The sequence below is a fragment of the Schistocerca americana genome, chromosome 4 (genome assembly GCF_021461395.2).
Source record: "Schistocerca americana isolate TAMUIC-IGC-003095 chromosome 4, iqSchAmer2.1, whole genome shotgun sequence".
Lineage (NCBI taxonomy): Eukaryota > Metazoa > Arthropoda > Insecta > Orthoptera > Acrididae > Schistocerca > Schistocerca americana.
The window spans coordinates 440,982,767-440,997,477 of record NC_060122.1 but is presented as its reverse complement, the minus strand read 5'-3'; the positions used below and the strand labels follow the sequence as shown (position 1 = coordinate 440,997,477).

Sequence of the window (14,711 nt, the reverse complement as noted above, 5' to 3'; positions counted from 1 at the left end):
TGCACTGACTTCCGCAGCTGTTGTCCTATTTTTCAATGACCGTCCATCACGATCACCCAACACACACTTTCGTCTGCGTTGTGACTTAGAAGCTCATGTCTGTCTGCTTTCGTGTTTGCAGTATGAACCTTCACAGGGTTCACGAGTGCGACATTCAGTTCTGCACTGACTTCCGCAGCTGTTGTCCTATTTTTCAATGACCGTCCATCACCATCACCCAACACACACTTTCGTCTGCGTTGTGACTTAGAAGCTGATGTCTGTCTGCTTTCGTGTTTGCAGTATGAACCTTCGATGCGGCGTCTCTTGAAGCACCAAACTCTTCGAACCCTTTGGTTGCGGAAGCACCAAAGACTTCAGCTTCCTTGGTTACGGAAGCTGCCTCCTTAGGTGCACCAACAATTTGGCCACCTTCGAATTCACTTAGCTCCGACATAATGCACCCACAACTACACAGAACATTGTACAGGTACCGTTCGTGGCCAAATACAACAACGTTAACCGAGCGAGGTGGCGCAGTGGCTAGAACACTGGAGTCGCATTCGGGAGGACGACGGTTCAATCTCGGGTCCGGCCATCCTGATTTAGATTTTCCGTGACTTTCCTAAGTCGCTCCAGGCAAATGCCGGGATGTTTCCTTTGAAAGGGCACGGCCGACTTCCTTCCCAGTCCTTCCCTGATCCGATGAGACCGATGACTTCACTGTCCCAACAACAACATAACCAACAAGCTCGGTTAGCATCTGCATTCATGCTCACGCACTCATTTCTCGCGGTGCTTTCGAATTTTTGTCGGACCCCTGTATGAGATCAATAGACTTGCTGAATTCTTTCGTGACGAATATGTCGTTTATAGTGATTTACTTTGTCAGTTCAGGGGACTAATGCATGCGCAGAAGAAAACCAATATGTAACAATTCTAGTCATACAGCCACGAGTACATCACATTTACTCTAGAACCATTGCAATAGAGCTGAACACACAGTCCACCAAAGAAAATTTGGAGAATGATGACAATGACTTTGTTGATCAATAGAGCATTAAGGAATAATCTAATATGCAGTTGTGATCAGTGTAATAATATCACTGGTTCTATAAGAATCACTTTTATCAAAAACGAGAATGTGAAACGTCTCTGTGTTAATATAATAAGAAAGAGACGTGTATACTTTTGACAGAAAATTAGTATTATTCATATTCTTATATCAAATAGCCTCCTAAAACTGTCGAAGGGAAAGTGAACCAACAAAACGTTCAGAAACGATGTAAAAGCAACAACTTTAATGGTTTAGTTGATATTACGAGGGCTATTAGGAAAGTAAGGTCCGACTGACGAAGCTACGCATGGATGTGTTGGAAAGTTTCTCCAGTACGCCAACAGATGTCATCACGTCGCTCTTTTCAGTTATGAGTGCACAGTCAACACCTAAAGATGCCTAGAAAATAGTGTCTCCCGCCAAGTATGAATGCCTATGAGGGATTTCGCCTGATTTCGTGGAGCCCACACAACGAAACTGTTACGCATTTCTTTCTTCATGACAATTATCGACCGCACACTGCAGGGGAAATGAGGACGATCTTGTAGCGTTTTCGATGGGAAGCGTTTGACCACCCACCATACAGGCCGAACTTGGCTTCCTCTGATTTTCATCTCTGCTCACATGAACCGCTCTCTACGAAGACAACATTTTGGCACCGAAGAGCAAACTGCAGATCAGCGTAGAGAATTAGCGGACAGCACTTCTATAATGAGTGTAGCGGGACATTGGTACAATGCCACAACAAATGTCTCAGTCGGTGCGGTGACTATGTAGAGAAGTAGCTGGAAGGTGTAGGTAACTGTTGCAAACAAAACGTTTTTGATTTTCCAAATAGTCCTCCTATAATAGTCCATTGAGTCACATATCTAATCCCTCTTAAACTTGAAAAATATTTATATTGCATGGTTAGTTAATTCCAGTCAATTCTCTTTTCAGCTCTTTCTCTCAAAGTTGACTTTAATGGTCAATTTAAATTCCGAACCCTAAGTGTATAGATATAGATTTTATGAAGAGGACAGTGCGGTGGCAGCTGAGGAGCAGTCCAGAGAAGTCAGTGTCGGAGGGGCGAGTACTGTCACTGCAACTGAAGCAACCGCGCCGCGCGGCAGACAGCGCGAGGATTGCTGTGGGGTTACGGGCCATTATGAGCGCTGCATGTGTTGCAAGGCATTACGTATTACGCATTGCTGCCAGCGCAGCGCAGACGGCCGCTGCAAAAAGATCCGCGGAGGCGGCCGAGCGTGGATACGCTGCACTGTGCACTCGGCTGCTAGCTGCCGAGCCGTCGCCAGTTTCTCCGGAGATGCCGGGTCTTGGACGCGAACGTCCTAGTTCACGCCTAGCCTTGACTGTTATCAGCATCAACTGAAAGATGGCATTACCTGCAACTAGGCACCTTTGACTTAAAGCTCCGTAACGTGTTTCAGAGACCTCTACTGCCAACATCATCTGGAGTGAACCTACATCTATATCTATACTCCGCAAACAACTTTCTAGTGCGTGGTGGCGCGTACGTTGAGTACCTCTGTTACTTCCCTCTTTCGTGTTCCACTCGTGTATAGTTCCCAGGAGGAACAATCGCCGGTAAGGCCCGTGATGGCCTGAATCTATCTAATTCTACACTACTGGCCATTAAAATTGCTACATCACGGAGATGACGTGCTACAGATGCGAAATTTAACCGACAGGAAGAAGATGCTGAGATATGCAAAAGATTAGCTTTTCAGAGCCTTCACACAAGGCTGGCGCCGGTGGCGACACCTACAACGTGCTGACATGAGGAAAGTTTCCAACCGATTTCTCATACACAGACAGCAGTTGGTTGGCGTTGCCTGGTGAAACGTTGTTGTGATGCCTCGTGTAAGGAGGAGAAATGCGTATCATGACGTTTCTGACTTTGATAAAGGTCGGATTGTAGCCTATCGCGATTGCGGTTTATCGTATCGCAACATTGCTGCTCGCGTTGGTAGAGATCCAATGACTGTTAGCAGAATATGGATTAGGTGGGTTCAGGAGGGTAATACGGAACGCCGTGCTGGATCCCAACGGCCTCGTATCACTAGCAGTCGAGATGACAGGCATCTTATCCGCATGGCTGTAACGGATCGTGCAGCCACGTCTCGATCCCTGAGTCAACAGATGGGGACGTTTGCAAGACAACAACCATCTGCACGAACCGTTTGACGACGTTTGCAGCAGGATGGACTATCAGCTCGGAGACCGTGGCTGCGGTTACCCTTGACGCTGCATCACAGACAGGAGCGCCTGCGATGTTGTACTCAACGACGAACCTGGGTGCACGAATGGCAAAACGTCATTTTTCCGGATGAATACAGGTTCTGTTTACAGCATCATGATGGTCGCATCCGTGTTTGCGACATCGCGGTGAAGTCACATTGGAAGCGTGTATTCGTCATCGCCATACTGGCGCATCACACGGCGTGAAGGTATGGGGTGCCATTGGTTACACGTCTCGATCACCTCTTGTTCGCATTGACGGCACTTTGAACAGTGGACGTTACTTTTCAGATGTGTTACGACCCGTGGCTCTACCCTTCATTCGATCCGTTCAAAACCCTACAGTTCAGCAGGATAATGCACGACCGCATGTTGCAGGTCCTGTACGGGCCTTTCCGGATACAGAAAATGTTCGACTGCTGCCCTGGTCAGCACATTCTCCAGATCTCGCATCAATTGAAAACGTCTGGTCAATGGTGACCGAGCAACTGGCTCGTCACAACACGCCAGTCACTACTCTTGATGAACTGTGGTATCGTGTTGAAGCTGCATGAGCAGCTGTACCTGTACACGCCATCCAAGCTCTGTTTGACTCAATGCCCAGGCGTATCAAGGCCGTTATTACGGCCAGAGGTGGTTGTTGTGGGTACTGATTTCTCAGGATCTATGCACCCAAATTGCGTGAAAATATAATCACATGTCAGTTCTAATATAATATATTTGTCCAATGAATACCCGTTTATCATCTGCATTTCTTCTTGGTGTAGCAATTTTAATGGCCAGTAGTGTATTTTTATGTTTTTTATTCTTTTTTTGCGAGATACGCGAAGGAGGAAGCAATGTATTTGTTAACTCTTCTAGGAACGTAAGCTCTAGGCATTTAAATGATAAACCACACCGTGATACAGAACGGCGCTCTTGCAGCGTCTGCCGCTAGAGTTGTTTGAGCAGATCTGTGACGCTTTCGTACTTAGTAAATGAACCTCTAACGAAGCGCGCCGCTCCTCTTTGGATCTTCTCTGTTTCCTCTACGAGTCCTTTATATCCTTCGTTGTGCAAATGGAAGCAAACAATAAAATGAATCGGTTTTCTCAAAACCCAATGACAAGAGACCTCGGCCCATCAGTCCGAGTACTGAAAATTAACATAGAAGGTATAAGTAAGACTAAATGTGATATCCTCTCAAGACTAGCACGGGATAACAATATAGATGTCATAATGGTCCAAGAAACACATGTAAACCACGAGGCAGGTCTCATGAAAAGAGGTCTCATAAGTGGATACACCGTTGCTGGAGATATTCACCACGAAAACTATGGATCTGCTTCATACGTGCGTAGTGACATTGATAACTGGGCTCCAATAAAAATAAGTTCTTCGGATAACATATTTTTAATAGAAACATTAGTAAGTAACCTCACAATAGTCAATGTATATAAGCCTCCCAACATCCAATGGTCAAAAGAAGCACTCCCTGAAACAAAATACGCTACCCTCTTAATGGGCGATTTCAATAGCTACCACAGTTTATGGGGCTATAGTGAAAACGATGATTATGGTCAAGCCCTACTTGAGTGGGCAGATATTGAAGACGTGCAACTAATATATGATGCTAAAGAGAGACACAGCTTCTGATCAGCTGGATGGCAACGCGGTTTCAACCCAGATCTGTGCTTTGTTAGTAGAGACCACAAGGGTAAAGGTTTCCCATAAACCAGGAAAGTATTAACTAACTTCCCACACAGCCAGCATAGACCTGTCATTGTCCACATTGGAATACAAGTCCCTCGTATAAAATCAGCTCCAAAACCAAGATGGAATTTTGAAAAGGCTAATTGTGAGTCATACGCAAAACGTGCCGATGCCACTGTACGGTGGATAAAGCCAATCATTAACAACTATGAACGATTTAGTAAAGCTCTTATTGCATCAGCTAAGAAAACTATACCACGCGGTTTCAGGAAAGAATGTACACCTGCCTGGAATTAAACAACTGAACGCCTCTATAACGAGTTCAAAGAATCGGGAGACAGGGAAGAGGCAGAGGAACTTATCGAGTCACTTGACAGCGCCCGAATAGAAAAGTGGAAAAAAACCGTGGAAGGTATAGACTTTAGAAAGTCCAGTCGAAAAGCGTGGGCCCTACTCAGGAAACTAGGATCTGGTGCATACAATCCCTGTGCAATTGCAGGCCGTATAGCCAATATGTCCAGGGCACCTCTTGACAAAGAAACCGCCAGAAACATCAAGAAACTAATTAAAACACGGTGGAGTCAAGCTACTGAAAGATCACATCCTGCAGCACCTTTCACAGTGGAAGAACTGAAAACGGCTATCTCGAACATCAAAACGAGGAAGGCAGCTGGGCCAGATGAGTTATACCCAGAATTCATTAAGTATAGTGGGAAAAATGTTATCAACTGGCTCGTGAACTTCTACAATAACATCCTTGAAGAAGGCCGAGTGCCTAAGATATTCAAAAGATCTAAAGTATTGCCAATATTAAAACCTGGGAAAACACCAGACAAGCCTGAAAATTTTAGACCAATCTCTCTCCTGAGCACCTGCTTCAAACTCTTGGAGAGACTCTTGTATAATCGTATTGGGACGACTTTGAATGAAAGAAACCCCATCGAGCAGGCTGGTTTTCGACCACAACGTAACTGTTGCGACCAAGTACTGGCTTTAACAACACATATCGAGAACGGTTATGAACGGAAAGTTAAAACAGCTGTTGCATTTGTAGATTTAACGGCTGCATACGATACTGTGTGGAGGCATGGTCTTCTTAGCAAGATACTAGAGATTATCCCTTGCCAGACCTTGTACAAATTACTAAGTGATATGCTCAGCAATAGAACCCTTGAAGTTCATCTAGAAGGAAAGAAGAGTCGAACCATTGTTTCAAACAACGGCTTACCACAAGGTTCTGTATTGGCACCATTACTTTTCAATGTGTACATAAGCAACATACCAACAACAAATGCGCGGAAGTTCTGTTATGCAAATGACATGGCCCTGGCTGTGCAACATGAAAGTTTTGAACAGTGTGAAAACTTCCTTAATCATGATCTCAGAGTAATGGGTAAATATTACAGATCTTGGAGATTAATTCCTAACCCAATAAAGTCAGAAGTTACAGTGTTTCATTTAAACAACCAACAGGCAACCCGATCCCTTGACGTTACCTTTGCTGGTAGAAAGTTAAAGCATAACCCAAACCCAAAATACCTTGGTATTAAATTGGATAGATCGCTTATATTCAAACCACACCTAATAGATACTGCTGCTAAGATACGTACAAGAAATAATATTATTTAAAAGCTCGCCAATACTAGCTGGGGAGCTGATGTACATACTCAGAAGATTTCTTCTGTAGTGCTGGTATACTTTGTTGCGAAATATTGCAGCCCTGTTTGGCTTAACAGCAGCCACACGTCTAAAGTGGATACTCAACTAAACAATACCATGAGAACCATAACTGGGACAATTAAATCCACCCCACTACCTTGGCTTCCTGTTCTCTGCGGTATAGCTCCACCACATCTTAGGCGGGAAACCGCCTTAGTTAATGAATGGCGTAAAATCTCCTCCAATACCAACCTTCCAATCCATCAGGACATTGCCCCCAATCTTTCCCTACTAAGATCTAGAACACCACCATGGAGAACAGCTCAAAACCTTATGGCTACGTTTTACGATGCTATGGAATCATGGAAAAATGAATGGTCTCAGACCGGACTATCCAAGAACTGCAATGAAATTACACCCTTTCGAAACCTACCTGGTACAGACTTGCCAAGAACAACTTGGGTTATACTCTATAGACTCAGAACTGGTCATGGCAGAAGTGGCGAGATGCTCTGTAGATGAGGCATACGAGACTCACCACAGTGAGATTGTGGACATCCAGAGCAAACGATCCAGCACATCATTCAGGAATGCCCTAAACGTGCGTTTAAAGGATCCATTCGAAAACTCTATGCAGCCTCCCCTGCAGCCGTCGAGTGGATGGAGGATGGAAAACCTAGATATAGAACTTTAAAGAGACTCTATAGATTCCATATATGTGATTGCTGAATGACCTTATAGCAACAGTTTCTATATGATAATTTTATCTTATCTATGACAAGATACCTTATTGTAACAACCTGTGTATGCCTACTTTATCCTTAATTGAATGTCCATAAGACGAGACATTATTTATGTGTTATAATGTTTATTGATTTTATCTTTATCTGTCTGTATGTATTTAAACATGAAACCATTTGTACTTGAAAACCACATACGCTAAATAAATAAATTCGTTGATGGACTACATTTCCTGAGGGTTCTTCCAATGATTATCATTCGGGTATCTGCATTGCTCACGAATAATTTTATATGGTATTTCCCTTAAAAATTTCTCCGTAGGCTTACTCCTAGGTATTTTGTGGCAGTAACTGCAGCCAACGACTGTTCCGCTATTGTGTAATTGTAGCCTAAAGGTCTTTCTGTCTGTGTTTTCGCAATACATCACAGCTGTTTATGTTGAGGGTCCGTCACCACTTCCTCTACCAAGCGCCGATCATTTGCAGATCTTCCTGCACTTCGCTACAATTTTCTACCTTCGCGACTTCTCTTAAAGAACATTATCATCCGAGCAAAGCCTCATGGAACTTCCGACGTTATCTACTAGGTCATTTATATATGTTGTAAAAGTATAGCTCCTATAACTCTACTATTATTATATAATTATGTATTATTACTACATCATAAGCCAGCGGCCTTGCCGCAGTGGTAACACCGGTTCCTGTCAGATCACCGAAGTTAAGCGCAGTCGGGCTGGGCTAGCACTTGGATGGGTGACCATCCGGTCTGCCGAGCGCTGTTGGCAATCGGGGTGCACTCAGCCCTTGTAAGGCAAACTGAGGAGCTACTTGATTGAGAAGTAGCGGCTCCCGTCTCGGAAACTGACATACGGCCGGGAGAGCGGTTGGTGACCACTTGCCCCTCCATATTCGCATCCAGTGACGCCTATGGGCTGAGGATGACACAGCGGCTGGTCGATACCGTTGGACCATCATGGACTGTTCGGGAGGAATTTAGTTTTACTACGTCATAAATGCTGTTACCTCTGCCTTATTACTACAAGGCAATGATGTCCAAAATTATAATTAACGGTGCTGGGGAACATTACAGTATTTAATCATACAATGTAGGCTTTCACGACCGGTGTTGTCTTCAGTTGAAATTTCCGGGCTGAGAGGCCGTGGTCGATGTATAAAATTTCTACCTGACGTTTCGTCTCCATCTGCGGGAGACATCTTCTGAGGTCATCCGTCTGCTGCCACTGAGGCTCCAGGTACTCTCGCATTTATAGAGCGCATAGAGGGCACCACCATTCGTCACGTGATGCCGACGGTATGCCTATCTTTGGAAGGCGTCATCATTCTCGATTAAGAGTAATCGATTGTCATTCTGCTGGCGCAACGTCGACATCCGTATTTTGTCCAACTTTAAAACTTCCTCTTTTCTATTAAAATTGTTATGGTGTTTGTGAATTTCTATTGCTTCTCTACACATGCGCGCATGATAATGGGATGTTCGTGCTAGAACGCTTGTCTCATTAAATTTAATTTAGTGATTCCCATCTCGAAAAACATGGTCAGCTACGGCCGATTTTTCGATGTGTCCTAAGCGACAGTTTCTTTTATGTTCGGCTAAGCCGGTGTTTACACTTCTTTTCGTTGTTCCAATATATACTTGTCCACAACTGCATGGAATTTTGTATACCCCAGGTGTTGCTAGAGTATGTCGGGCGTCTTTTGCAGTTCTTAAATATTCCTTAATCTTCTTGGTGGGTCTGAAGATTGTTTCGATCCCATACTTGGCCAGAGCTTTCCCGATACGGTCCGTGACCTTATTAATGAACGGTAGGATAATTTTTCCAGTAGGTGACCGTTGTCGCTCTGGACTTCTGGCTTCTTTTCTTCTTTGATGGAGGGCTCAATCAATTTCCTTGCTGGTATATCCGTTTTTCATAAAGGCTGACCGTAGGTGATCCAGTTCGTCCTGTAAGTGAGCCGGCTCGCAGATTTTGTTGGCTCTGTCCACCAAGGTTTTCATGACACCTCTCTTTTGCCTAGGCAAATCGTCTCCTCCGACTAAAAAAAAAAAAAAACTAGAATTTTTTTTACTCTTACCACTGACACCATCATCATGTTCTAAATATTTGTTTCATGGAAAACTGTAAAAGATGCAAATATATTTTAAATTGTGTTGGTAGCCGCTTGTGTAAACCCTAGACGTAAGGTAGCCGTTTGATTGGAATGGCGGAAAAATTTGAGGAAGCTGTTCTTATATAGTTCTGTTTTTGTGTTTAAAGTGAATGTTCAGTTTACGATCTGTCCTTTTTAACTGAACGGTCAGAGCGTCTGACTGCAACGTGTAGAGCTTGGGTTCGATTCCCGCCAGGGTCGAAGGTTATCTCCACTCTGGGACTGGGTAGTGTGTTGTCCTCATTTTCGACACGAAAGTAGCCCAACTGAAAAGACTTGCAAGGCAGTGGCCGAACTTCTCCAAGTGGGGACTTCCGACCATCAATGCCATTCGATCATTTCGTTTCATTCGGTTTACGAACCTTCTTTTGCAGTATTTCGGACGTGCTTTTTGCTTCAAACATGACGTCAAAATCAACGTGGAACGATTTTAAAGTTTCACGATGAAAATATGGTCTTCGTTAGTAAACAGAGAGTGGTATTTATTCACAGTGATACAGTCTTCCATTGCTAACACTGCAATTTCCCACGCAAGTATACGTATAAACAACAGCGAACTAGATCATCTCTCGCCGTTCCTGTTATATTCACGTACAGTACGTGGGAATAAAGATGTGGATGTCCTTCTTTACACGCCATTCATAGTCGTTATATGAGATGCAACGTCTTCTCTAAAACATGTTCAGTGGAACAGGTACCTCATCAGAAATAAGAAGAATGTCTGCAGTTAACCCCACACAGTCTCAAGAAGCTATGTGGTTTAAGATTCGAGGAGGAAGTACAAATGACAGGCATCAAACCTGCACATGTACATGATAGAAGGCTGTGACGGAAAGTGAAGCACAATGCGCATCTAATAGCCTCCCAATTTGTGTTTACTGATCAGTTCCGTAAGGTTCTCACGGTACAGAGTACGCAGCTTTCTTTTGATACTTTTACATGTCTTTCATTAATCCATATTTGGTTGGGGTCTCAAACCTTCCTGGCACTCAATAAATGGCCGAAGGAGCATTTTGTAAGCAATTTACGTCGAGCATAAGAAACATGTCTTGATGACCTCCCAATTAGTTCGTTTCACATTTGGTAGCCAACGGTACATCCCATCACAGAGGAACTTTCACATGTCCGTGTTACTGAGATGCTGGCGAGCGGCTTCTCGTCCGCGACTCCAGTCTGCTACCTGTTCTGGCAATAGTTGACAGCTGTACTAAAAATGTAAAACGTCTGATTTTAAAGAACTTTTGTGTGCAGTTATGTATTTCGTTTCGGCATACAATATTTGCAATTAAATATGCTCTAGTATTAATGTTGGTCCACCACCGAAGCAGAGGGGTCAGCAGGTCTGACTGCCATGAGGAAGACCCTGGTTCAACTCCAGATACAGCCTGAGATTTGTTTGGTAGGAGTACTGGAACGGGGTCCACTTAGAGCCGTGGTGCCAATTGACAAGCTCCTTGTTTGAGGCTTCAGGATCTGGAAAGCCGACAACGGCCGTTAGAGCGATGAGATGACAAAATGCCCGTCTATGACGTCATATGAGAGAGGACGATACAGTGGCCGATCGGCATGACGCGATCCTCTTGGGCTGATCGCAGAGTTTTCGGTACTAACCTTAATTTAAAAATGACTGTATTCGGATTAGAGAAATTTAGTATATACTAGAAACAAAGCGAAAAGACTGTGATGTAAACTATCTTTACTGAAATCGTGCGATTAGATAATTTCGGTCACAAGTCATTTTCAGGCACCTGTAAAACCAACGTGGATGAGTACCACATTATCTGCATACATCTCCGTACGTCGCCGTGTATAAAAATAACACATTACACAATTCACATCAACACACCACCTCATCGTGCAATATTTCTACTCACATATGTGATATTTCGTATTGTAGTTGTCAAATTATTTTACTTTATGCATACAAAGTACACGTTATTTCCAGGTTACATTGGCAATATATTCGCTTCACAAATGTTATAATTTCACATGTCATATTGGTAACTATGTAGTAATTACTACAGCTTGACAACTAACAGCAACTGCTATGTTGTTGCTAAAGATATGCACACATCCAAACACTGTAGAACTATCGGTAGCATATGTAAGAGGCTCATTGTATGCAGTGCTGGCAGGCCAGAATTAGGTGATGTATTGTGTATCAGGTTATCAGTGGCCAAAGACCACTGAAGGGCATACAGACAGACGTACAGCACATTAGAAGCATGAATGTAATAAAATATTGAAAAATGAACACTCTACTAATTGCTAGCGTGCCAGACTTAATGAATGTATCGTATCGTGGGTCGTCAGTGACTGAGGGCTATGTACACTGATCAGCCAGAATATAATGACCGCCTACCTAATAGCCATTATGTCCACCTTTGGCACGGATAACAGCGGCGACGCGTCGTGGCATGGAGGCAATGAGGCCTTAGTAGGTCACTGGAGGGAGTTGTCACCTTCTCTGCACACAAAAGTCGCCTAATTCCGTAAATACCGGATAGCTATAACGCCATGATCAGTCATATCCAGATGAGTTCGATCGGGTTCAGATCTGGCGAGTTGGCTAACCAGCACATCAGTTGGAACTCGCCGGGCCGCGCGGGATTAGCCGAGCGGTCTTAAGCGCTGCAGTCATGGACTCTGCGGCTTGTCCCGGCGGAGGTTCGAGTCCTCCCTCGGGCATGGGTGTGTGTGTTAGTCCTTATGATAATTTAGGTTAAGTAGTGTGTAAGCTTAGGGACTGATGACCTCAGCAGTTAAGTCCCATAAGACTGCACACACATTTTGAACTCGCCGGCATGTTCCTCGAGTTACTCCATCGCACTCCTTGCGCATTATCTTGTTGAAAAATGAAACTGCCATCGGGATACTTGATAGTCACGAAGGAGTGTGTGTGTTGCCTGCAATTAGTGTACGATAGCCTTGACCCTCATGGTGCCTTGCAAGAGATCCACGGTACCCATGGATGCCCACATGAATGTTCCCTAAAGCATAATGGAGCCGCCGACAGTTTATCTCCGTCCCGCATTCAGGTGTCAAGGAGCTGTTCCTCTGGAAGACGAAGGATTCGCACCCTTTCATCGGCATTATGAAGGATGTATAGAGGTTCATCATACCATGCTTCACTGCGCCAACGTCCACTGCCGATGGTCAGCTGCCCATTTCAGCCGTAGTTGGCGGTATCGTGATGTTAGCATTGGGAAATGCGTGGGTCCTCGGATGCGGAGACTCATCGTTAGGAGTGTGTTCAGACACACTTGTACCATTATTTAAGTTTGATGTTAGATCCGCCACAGTTCGCCACTTGTCTGGACATCCGTAATGAGGGGTGGGCACCCAACCCCCACGACGTCTGGACGTGGTTTCATCTCGGTTTCGCCACATGCTGAAGACACTTACCACAGCTCTCCTCGAACACCCGACAAGTCGTGCACTTTCCGAAACGTTCGTTTCGAGCCTCCAGACCATCACAATATGCCCTCGGTCAAACTCAGAGAGACGCGCGCCTCCCCCATTCTACACACGGACAGCACGCTCACTGATACTACGTGCACCGTGCGCGTGTCTGACGAGCAGTCATTCCTCGCCAGGTGACGCTGCTGTCGCCCGCACAGGTTTATATCGATAGTAGGTCGGTGGTCATGATGTTCTGGCTGACCAGCGTATAGACACAAAGAAGCGAATCTATTGAAAAATTCTACCGAAGAGTAATACATAAAAATAAAAATTTCATAATATTTTAAAATTATATTGTCACCGACGGACAGCAGAATCCTCTTATGGAGGACAATTTTTACACACAATCATATGCCTATATGTCCGGCTTGCTTTTAGTCAAAATGAATAAGTAGCGATAGGAGGTACCAAAACGAAAAAGAATTCGAAAGGATCTTTGGCAACATCATAACAGCTGCTGTTAGTTGCCAATCTGTAGTACTTAGAGCGCAGATACCAGTATGACATGTGATGTTTTAACGTTTGTGCTGTGGATCAATTCCCAATATAATGATGGAATATGACGTATACTCTATACGTGTGAGCTAAAATAATTTGGTAATTACAATATACAGCACGTAATATCACACATGTAAGTAGAAATATTGCACGTTAAGGTGTTATCTTAATGTGAGTCCTGTGATGTGTCATTTATACTTGGCTGTGTCTGGAGATGTATGCAGCGTGATAGACACTCTTCCACGTTGGTTTCACGGATGCTTGAAAATGGTTTATGGTCGATATTAGCTAATCACACGATTTAATTAAGTATCGTTTACATTACAGACTACTGTGGACTATGTTTTCTTTTATTAAGCGTTTAGGAGTCGTGGATTCACGCAGAAACAAAATTCTTTTTGAGATTAGGTATAAATTCGCCTCTGACTGGAAAAATGGTCATCAGTTTCTTTTTATTGCGCCATGATCGATTTCGGATCTACCAGTCCCAATCTCAGGTCCACCGGGTGTATATACATCCAATCGCTATGAGATACTGAGGGTTGCAAGTAATTGCAATATCTGTATAGTAACCACGGAAAATATGGCCTAGGATCACAGCTCGCCACCATCACCGTCCATGCAAAAGCAGTGTCCACAGCACCACTCGGGAAGCGAAGATCATTATTGTTCAGAGGTAAATTTATTCCTAATCTAGCCATATGACTACGTTCCGGAGTTCCATCACGAAAAGGTAAAATTTGCATCTGTTGATCATTAGAAGGGAATGAACGGTGTTGATATCTCAGTAACAAAAAAAAAAAAATTAAAAGAATCACGCTATGGATGGTACGGGCAGATTTTCAGAAATCATAAGAAAGTTGTAAGTTGACTACATAGTCGTCTCGAGAAGCAGTGCAGTTCGATTATGTCAAGGAAGACATGAAAACTACAGATTTCAGACCTGAGGTTGAGCACGATAGGAAGTTAAGATGCAAAGTGTGGAAGTGTGCGGGCTTCGCATCAGTGTAGGATACGCGTTGGTAGAGAAATAACAGACATTTATCCACAACTGAAGAGAACTGGTTTTCATTACACAAAGTCGAAATTTTGTCCAAGCCTCTTTGTAGCTCCTTAGGACCGTTCAAGGATACTATTTCCATGAAGACAACAGCATCGCCTGTAAACATTAAAACAGCGCTGATCATCCTATTTGGTAAATCGTTGATGTGTGG

At 43.9% G+C, this 14,711-nt stretch overlaps 1 protein-coding gene and 1 pseudogene across 1 annotated transcript in view; one reads left to right on the top strand and one right to left on the bottom strand.

Moving 5' to 3' along the window:
• Positions 1-14,711, bottom strand: part of LOC124613533 (forkhead box protein L2-like) — a 162,033-nt gene that overhangs the window by 31,232 nt on the left and 116,090 nt on the right. The gene's annotated exons all lie outside the window — the stretch shown is intronic.
• Positions 8,036-8,153, top strand: LOC124614389 (annotated as a pseudogene).